Genomic DNA, 9041 nt, shown 5'->3' with positions numbered 1-9041 from the left:
CAAATCTACTGCAGCAAAATCTAAATGGCAACAATATGAGATTGTATGCTTAATGTTGTGGATGTACTTGTAAAGCAATAGTAGACAGCCTCATTCTTCTCTCTTGGAGAATACAAACATATAATTTTACAGGCTATGACATATTTAAACATTCAAACATGGGACAGTCGTGGCCTAATGGTTAGAGTATCAGACTGATCTCAATGCCAGCAGGAAATGACCCAATCGCTCCCTGAGAGCCACAGCAATGTGTGTGTGTGTGCTACTCACTTCTCCTAATGTGTGTGCACTATCTTAGATGGTGTTAAATGCGGAGGACAAATTCTGAGTATGGTCATGCTTGACCTTGAGGTGTTTTTTTTTTCTTGTTTTTTTTCTCGAACCTATAAATTCATTATTTCCTGCCTGTATGTCTGTATAAGAGTGACATTTTATGTGACTTCCTTATTCTCAACAAACTCAAGCAGCACAAAAGACGCAGTGGACAGGTCTTCTGTCAGGCTCATGAAATGGATTCAATCTATGAAAATACTAGTTTCATACTTTCAACAGTTGCTTCAGGTAAAACCTGCTCTCAATACAAAGGTAATAGACAATAGACAAACGATTATATATTTTACATTTGATAATTAACCATTTAAAGCGTACAATCACACAGTTGTGATTAGAACTCTCAGTGCGTCACGTTATCAACTACTACGATTTTTATTGTCTAACTATAAAGTTTACTCTAATCTTAGAATATTAGGTAGCCTACAAAATGAATAGTGCACTAATAGTGAATAGTCTTTTGGTGAATTTATTAGTTTTTATGCTAAAATGTCACACATCTGTCTAGGCGGCTCGAGCAGAGCCATAGATTTTTCGCGTGTGGACTGCGGGTGGTTGGGGAATCCAGTCACACTGTAAAAAAAATCTGTAGAAATTACAGTATTACTGGCAGATGCTTGCCAGTAACTTACTGTAGATTTAAATTGATGTTATTTACTGGCAACAGTTTGTTCAAAGTTAAATGAACATTAAACATTAACAAGTCAAAACAAATAACAAAGTTATCTTTACAGAATAAAACTAAAATAACAGCCTCATGCAAAGCATTCTGGGAACCAAAATCTGAAGGAAAAAAAAAACAGAAAAAGGTTGATGAAGATTTCTGGTTCCCAGAATTCTTTGGATTAGATTGTTATTTTATAGTTTTATTCTGTAAAGACAAAGACTTGTTAATGTTTAATGTTCATTTAACTTTGAACAAACTGTTGCCAGTAAATAACATCAATTTAAATCTACAGTAAGCTACTGGCAAATAGCTGCATAACTACATCAATTTTTTTACAGTGCACATTTACTTATGAATTACATGAATCAAATGTATGATAGCATATTTTAAATTCAAAACGGTGAAATATCATAAGTTGAGTAGCTTGTATCTCTGGATATTACTGTTGGTCATTCAACATTCCTCTCTTAAAACAGTAGTCAAATATGAAATGTTTAGCTTCTTGTTAAGTATATATGTTTAATATGTGTGTGTGTGTGTGTGTGTGTGTATATAAAATAGAATATATGTTATATATAGGGATGTAATCACCATAGATATTGAGAGGGACAAGTCATGCATGGCCAAATTGTCCCTCATGGAAAGATGTAGGCCTACCTAATGCAGAAGTCGCCTAATTTTCCAACGTCAGATTTGGATTTAGCATAAGGGTTTTTAGCCTAACCCTAACCCTAACCCTTCATCTCATCAAATTTCCAATCACAGATAACTCCACTGAAGAGCAAGACAGTGAGAGGGAAGTTCGTCCTCCTAAATGGACTAAAATTCTTCTGATTGTTTTTGCTGTTTCTCTGGTTTTTGCCCTCGGAGGTCTCTGTATTCTGGGTATACTGTGTGATTATAACTATATAATGATGATAACTAATCTGATACTATGCATTGATTTAAATGTGAAATTTTGAAGTAAAGACTGAAATAATATTTTTACAGTGTAAATACACAGATACAAATACATTATTCTCAAAACTCAACTCAAAAGTAACAAGTTGATTTGAAAAAAATAATGTTTTAACTTTAACTTAATAACTTAACTGAATAAATGTAAAGTGATAGTTGCAGTGCACATAATTGTGACTAAATGTATTTTTTCTTTTCTTTTCTTTTCTTTTCTTTTCTTTTCAAAATTATATAACTGCTACTGATTATGTTTTGTCTTTATTAAGATTCCAGTCTGTCAATTAAACTTTCAGTAAATTGTGTTAGTTTCAGCTTGAACCAGTTTAGATTAAATCCCTCAACTCATTTCAACACACTTTAAACTCATTTCTTCAACCACTTGTTTTCTCCTTTCTTCATAACCATTGCTGTACCAGACATGGTGAGAGAGCTTACAGAAAACTACACCAGAGCTAGAGAACGTCTCAGCGCTAAAGACAGTAAGTTGTGTTAGTTTCAGTTTTATGCCGTACACAGACCAAGAGGTGCTATTTCTAATTCTGAACCCGTTTTAATTTAACTTGTTTAATTACAGTTTTGTTTGTTGAGGAAATACAAGTTAGTCTCAACCAACTGTTCTGTTTCTGTACCAGCCATGGAAAGAGAGCTTGAGGACCGTATGGCTAACTACACCAGAGTTAGAGAACAACTGTCCTTTTTACGAAGATGAATGGATTCTCTTTTAGAAGGCTGAGGTGTTTTATCAATTTCTGCACAATGAACCAATATTTATCGTCAAAGAGTGTTAAGATCTGATATGGATCATTTCTAAATGCTTTTTATTTCAGCATTTGCAGCTCAGTCCCTGAACTGTAATATGAGCTTGACAGCTTGGGGTGGAGTATGAAATGAAACTGGAGTACAGTAAGAACTCTGAACTCTCTCTCTCTCTCTCTCTCTCTCTCTCTCTCTCTCTATATATATATATATATATATATATATATATATATATATATATATATATATATATATATATATGAAATCTGGGCTTTACCTTTCTGTAAATATACTGTGTATTGCAGTGTTCCTTTACAGATACATTGCATTTGTATTTTCTTGCCTGTTTATCTGTGAAATATATTCAGTCTGTTCTCGATCCATGAAATATGTTGAATATACTTCTGTTTTAATTAGACTGTCTAACTTTCTGCTTCCAAAGGTTCTGGCGCAAGAGAGAATATGGGCCGAGAGAACCTGATAACTGGAAACAAGAAGATCCTTCTGGAGAGAACTGCGCTAGTCTGGGAAATCGGGGTGGTTACTTGAACAAATGGTTTGATCAATCTTGCAAAGAGCAGAAAAAGTTTATCTGTGAAAAGAATTAACCATTTTCCCTCACTGATGAAAACTGAAAGAGGAAATGCTGTAAATACACAGAGATTGAATATTAATGCTATTTCAATAATTATCTTTCATGGTGGATCTTTAACTCTAGATCAGTGCTTAGTTCACTTTGTTTTGTCACACTAAAATTGAGTATAAAAAGCATCAATTATTGAAGGCAGCAACCCTGAATGTCAAGCACAAAAACAATGCAAAGTCCAATCAATATTGAATATTTCTTTCTTATAAAGTACAAAGAAAGCAAAAAAATAAGACTGAAGTATCTACTAAAAGTCAGTGCATTAAGCACTTCAGACTGAATAAATTGCAGAAGTTTAAAAACAATCCCTAACCATAATGTATGAGGAAAATATCATTACATTACTGCTTTAAAAATAGCATAATGAATAAATCACTATCAATAGATGGCAGCTATACTGAGTAGCTATTTGAATATGCAAGCATTAGCTTGAAGTTATACAAAAGGACAATGACAAGATCTGTGTTGTGTGTGACACGTAAACTGCATTAATTGAACTTGTCATGCTATGATGATGATAACATTTAAACTGCAGTGCATGAACTCATTTTTGACTTTGTTTTTTCCTCTATTCTCCACTAGCCTAAATTTTACCATCCGCTGACATCCAGCAGTGGTTTAGAGTCAGTGAATGTACTGACATACTGATACCATGTCCCAACCACAGCATGTGAGTGGAGTGACTGCATTTTCTCAAAGCGTTCTGCATGTGCAAAAATCCTTGTTCATGTTAGAGCCTATAAAACGTACTCGGTTACTAATGTAACCTCGGTTCTCTCTAGAAGAGGGAACGAGTATTGCGTAAGTTGCTTACGCATCGGGAAAGTCTTCTTTCTTCGAGATCTGAAGCCAAAAAATTATCCTTAATTTTGTATTCATTGTCAACGCAGTGCAGCAGCCGGCAGACCTAGGCAGGCTGTATAAGCGTGCTCATTGGCTGCTCGGCGGCAACTGCTTAAGCCTATCAGTGAGCGTTCTGAAACGCGGCAACCAATGAGGGCGCTTCGCGCCCTCCACACCCTTCTAACCGTCAGAATGGGTGTGGCCAGCGTGTATATATTCAGTGCTCACAGGCTAAAATTCTGGTTTTCGCAGTCTGAAGCGCAAAAGCTCGTGGCGCGACACGGCAGGTTACGCAATACTCGTTCCCTCTTCTAGGGAGAACCGAGGTTACATTAGTAACCGAGTACGTTCTCTTACGAGAGGTTCTCTCGTATTGCGTAAGTTGCTTACGCATCGGGAACCCTTTGTCAACGCCGTGTGCGCCGAGCATCCAGCCCATGAATCCCAGGGAGACCGGGGAAAAACATTCTGCTGGAATATGTGGCCGGTCGGAGAGACGGGCCAGCACAGTACAAGCACTTCATGCAGTATATGAAATAGAGCGGCGCGGCCGGTCTATAAGCATATAACAGTGCAAAACAGTAGGGCCGGAAGAGCGAGCCCATACAGTACATAAGCACTCATTAGGGTAGGAGAAGAACGACATAGTCGGTCTTACATGAAGAGAAAAATCCCCGCGCCACAGAGAGGAATACGGGTGGCCAGCGCGTAACGGGAAATGGGAAACAGAGCGGATCAGCCGGTGTGAGTTAAACACTTCACCCTGAGTATAGTACCAGAATAGCGCCAGCATATGAACGTAGTCTGCACACGAGAAACTGGGCAGAGCGTACATGTCACTTATACTGACAATATTTTTGCCTGTAGGGCGGGAACTTCCAGGTTATAAAACCTCACGAATGTTGACGGGGAGGCCCAGCCCGCCGCCATACAAATATCGTGGATAGAAATTCCGCTGGACCAAGCCCACGACGAGGCCATGCCTCTAGTGGAGTGGGCTCTGATGCCCAGAGGGCACTGCAGGTGTTTGGAGGCATAAGCTGCTGCGATCACGTCCACTATCCACCTGGACAGGCTCTGCTTCGAGGCGGTGAGACCCTTGGTGCGTCCGCCGAAGGAAACAAAGAGCTGCTCTGAACGCCTGAAAGCGGCGGAGCGCGTGATGTAAACTCTCAGCGCCCGGACAGGGCATAAGAGGTTATCACTGTCCCCATTACCGGATGCTGGCAGAGCCGAAAGGGAAATAACTTGTGCCCTAAACGGGGTTCCAATCGCTTTGGGGATGTAACCGTGTCTCGGTCTGAGAATGACTTTCGAGTCATTCGGCCCGAACTCAAGACATGCAGGGCTAACAGATAGCGCGTGCAAATCACCCACTCGTTTGACTGAAGACAGAGCTATCAGAAAAACGGTTTTAAGCGACAGGTACTTTAGATCCACGGATTCGAGCGGTTCAAAGGGAAAAGCCTTCAGGGCCGCCAGGACCAAGGACAGATCCCAAGAAGGAACCGAGGGGGGCCACGGGGGATTCATCCGTCTAGCTCCTCTGAGGAAGCGGATAATGAGCTCATTCCTTCCCATTGCCCGGCCGCGCGTCGTCTCAGCGAACGCTGCAATAGCGGCCACATATACTTTGAGCGTGGAAGGGGATCTGCCCTTTTTCAACAGCTCTTGTAAGAAGGAGAGCACCCGCGGGACCCCGCATGCGCGCGGATCCAAGCTTTTAGTAGCGCACCATTTGGAAAACACCGACCATTTAGACGCGTAGAGCCGTCTTGTGGAGGGGGCTCTAGACTGTGTGATTGTGTTCACGACCCCTTCTGACAGGTCAACGGGTATCCGTTGATCACCCATGCATGCAGCGACCAACGCTCTGGATGGGGATGCCAGATCGATCCACCAGCTTGGGAGAGGAGATCCTTTCTCACCGGGATCGGCCACGGGGGTGAGTGCGACAGCCTCACTAGCTCTGGGTACCAAGTTTGGTTTTCCCATCACGGGGCTATCAGAAGCACTGAGTGGTGCGTTTCTCTGATCCTCAAAATGACCTGTGGCAACAGGGAGATCGGAGGAAAAGCATACAGCGGGAGGCTGGGCCATGTCTGGGACAGCGCGTCCTCGCTCTTCGAGTAAAATTTCGGGCAGTGAGCGTTGTCTTCCGACGCAAAGAGGTCGATCTCCGCTCTGCCGAATAGGCGCCAGAGAAACTGGACTGTCTGGGGGTGCAGGGACCATTCTCCCGGGGGAATGTTGTCCCTGGACAGTCTGTCTGGACCGACATTCAGGTGGCCCGGCACGTGCGCGGCTCTCAGCGAGCGCAGCGAGCGGTAAGCCTACACGAGAAGGCGTTCTGTCAGCTTGCACAGATTCCTGGATCTGACACCGCCCTGTCGGTTCACATAGAATACCACGGACATGTTATCCGAGCGGACTAGCACATGGTGATCCTGTATGAATGGGAGGAAGCGCTTGAGCGCGTTCTTGACCGCTATCATCTCCAAACAGTTTATGTGGAGGCATTTTTCCTGGTCTGACCATAGGCCAGAAACCAGTTTGCCCTCGAACAGAGCGCCCCAACCTGAGGTGGAAGCGTCCGTCGAGATAACTTTGCGGTGTGAGATAGCTCCCATTGTCACTCCCCGCTGGTACCAGTCGGCCGCTAACCAGGGCTTCAGTGCTGAAACGCAGCTCTGAGTCACTCTGATACGGATACCGCCGGAAGCCCATGCTCTGTGAGGCACTCGGGCATTCAGCCAGCGTTGTAGCGGGCGCATTCGTAAAAGACCCAGCCGAAGCACTGCTGCGGCTGAGGCCATACAACCCAGTAACCTCTGAAATGTTTTGAGAGGTACGGTGCTGCCCGGCCGGAAGGACGCGGCCAGGCGTCGAATGCAGCGCGCGCGCTGTGTCGACGGGCGGGCCGTCATCGCTACAGTGTCCAGATCCAAACCCAGAAAAGAGGTTGATTGACTGGGCACCAGCGAGCTCTTGGTCCAAAGACAGGCCGAACGGCAGGACGGTGTACTGATATACCTGACCGTCGAAGGCGAATCTCAAGAATGGCCTGTGACGGGGTATTATCTGGATCTGAAAGTACGCGTCTTTTAGATCGAGAGATATAAACCAGTCCCTCGGGCGAATTTGCGCGAGAATTTGTCTGGTTGTGAGCATTTTGAACGGTCTTCTCATAAGAGCCTTGTTCAAACGTCTCAGATCCAAAATTGGTCTGAGAGCTCCGTCCTTCTTGGGAACGAGGAAATAACGGCTGTAAAAGCCCGACTCGCTCATGGAAGGGGAAACCGGTTCTATAGCCCTTTTGCACAGAAGTGTAGCTATTTCTGCTCGAAGTAGATGTGCTACTTCCCCATTCACTCTGGTCTCGATACGCGCTTGAAAGCGCGGAGGGCGGCGAGCGAACTGCAGAGTATAGCCCTGTTTTACTGTGCTTAGCACCCATTCCGATGCACCTGGAATAGCTTCCCACGCTTTTGCGTGTGCAGCCAGGGGCAGAATGGCCTCCGGGCTCCGATCGCCGCGCATTGCGGGCTCGAGAGCTCGAAACGGAGGGGCGCGCGCGCTCTTGGTGCTTCGATACGGCGGATCGCACGCAGCGATAGCTGGCCGTTTTACACACAGTGTCCCGGTGGCTTTTGACGGGGAACATATAGTGTGAGGCGCGACGCGCGATGGCGGCGTCGGGGGCGAAAATGTTCGTTAGTATGTGTGAGCGCTCGAGGGCGGGCACAGGACTTACATTCAGGGGCGGGCGCGGCACGCACGCTCTTGGTGCTTAGATACGGCGGATCGCACGCAGCGATAGCTGGCCGTTTTACACGACCGGTTCAAAACATGACCGGTCGTGCGAGGCCGTGTGACAGAGCGGGCAGTGAGTAGGTGTGGGCACGGAGAAGTGGACACGTGACCTACTTTTAACACTAAAGTGGCTTTTGCCTGCTTTATGAGAGTGGGCTCTGTGAGAGACACGGAATGTATAGTGCTTGTGTACAGGGGTGAGCACAGAAACGTGGGCACATTCACTGCACTTGAAACACATACGGCGTCAGCCGTGCAACCAGACATTATGCTCTTTTGAAATTTCTCTGGGTTGCCGTGAGAACGGCGGTTGCGCGCAGGCGAGCGGGTAGATATACCGGCTCGTTGACTGCGAGGTAAACAGCTGCAGTAGCCGTGGCAACGGGGACTGACAGAGCGTGAAGCTTCGACGGTGGTCCAGCCGCAGCGCTGCGGGACTTAACCGTCTTTTCTTCTCTCGTGTTAGACGCTCATAAATACTCGAGCACCATGAGTAGGTGTGGTGCGAGAGGCGGGTTCGCTTTCTGTAAGAAAGACTGGCCGCGAGCTCGGAGAAGCAAGCAGCATAAATTTTTATCTGCCCCGAGAGCTGGGATCGAACACAGATCTCCCGCACGAAAGCGTATGATTCTGCCACTGAGCCACAGGGGAAAACACATTAGCTTTCGGTTAGCGCGAGCATATAAAAAGCGACCTCATGTGTCGCGTCGGCGTTTGTTTGCAGGCGTGTGTGTATTTAAAACAGGCTCGTTTACTGCAATAGTAATATTTCCAGCCGCCTGAACTTAAGAGGGGACTGAGAAATGTGTGATAATTGGCGGTTGTCCAGCCGCAGCGGGACTAACTCACTCTCTTCTCTTTTCGCCGGTGAGTGAGGCGCGCACGCTGAACGTTGCTCGTGACCGTCCGCTTTGTCATCCCTTGAACGGCGCAATCTGCGCGGCCCAACGAGGGAGAGAGCGGGCTTGCTTTCTGTATGTAAGAAAAACTGGCCGCGAGCTCGGAGAAGCGAACAGCATAAATTTTATC

This window comes from Abramis brama, assembly GCF_963993115.1.
Source record: "Abramis brama genome assembly, chromosome: 12".
Classification (NCBI taxonomy): Eukaryota; Metazoa; Chordata; class Actinopteri; order Cypriniformes; family Leuciscidae; genus Abramis; species Abramis brama.
The sequence above is the reverse complement of the archived record's forward strand: the minus strand, read 5'-3'. Positions refer to the sequence as shown.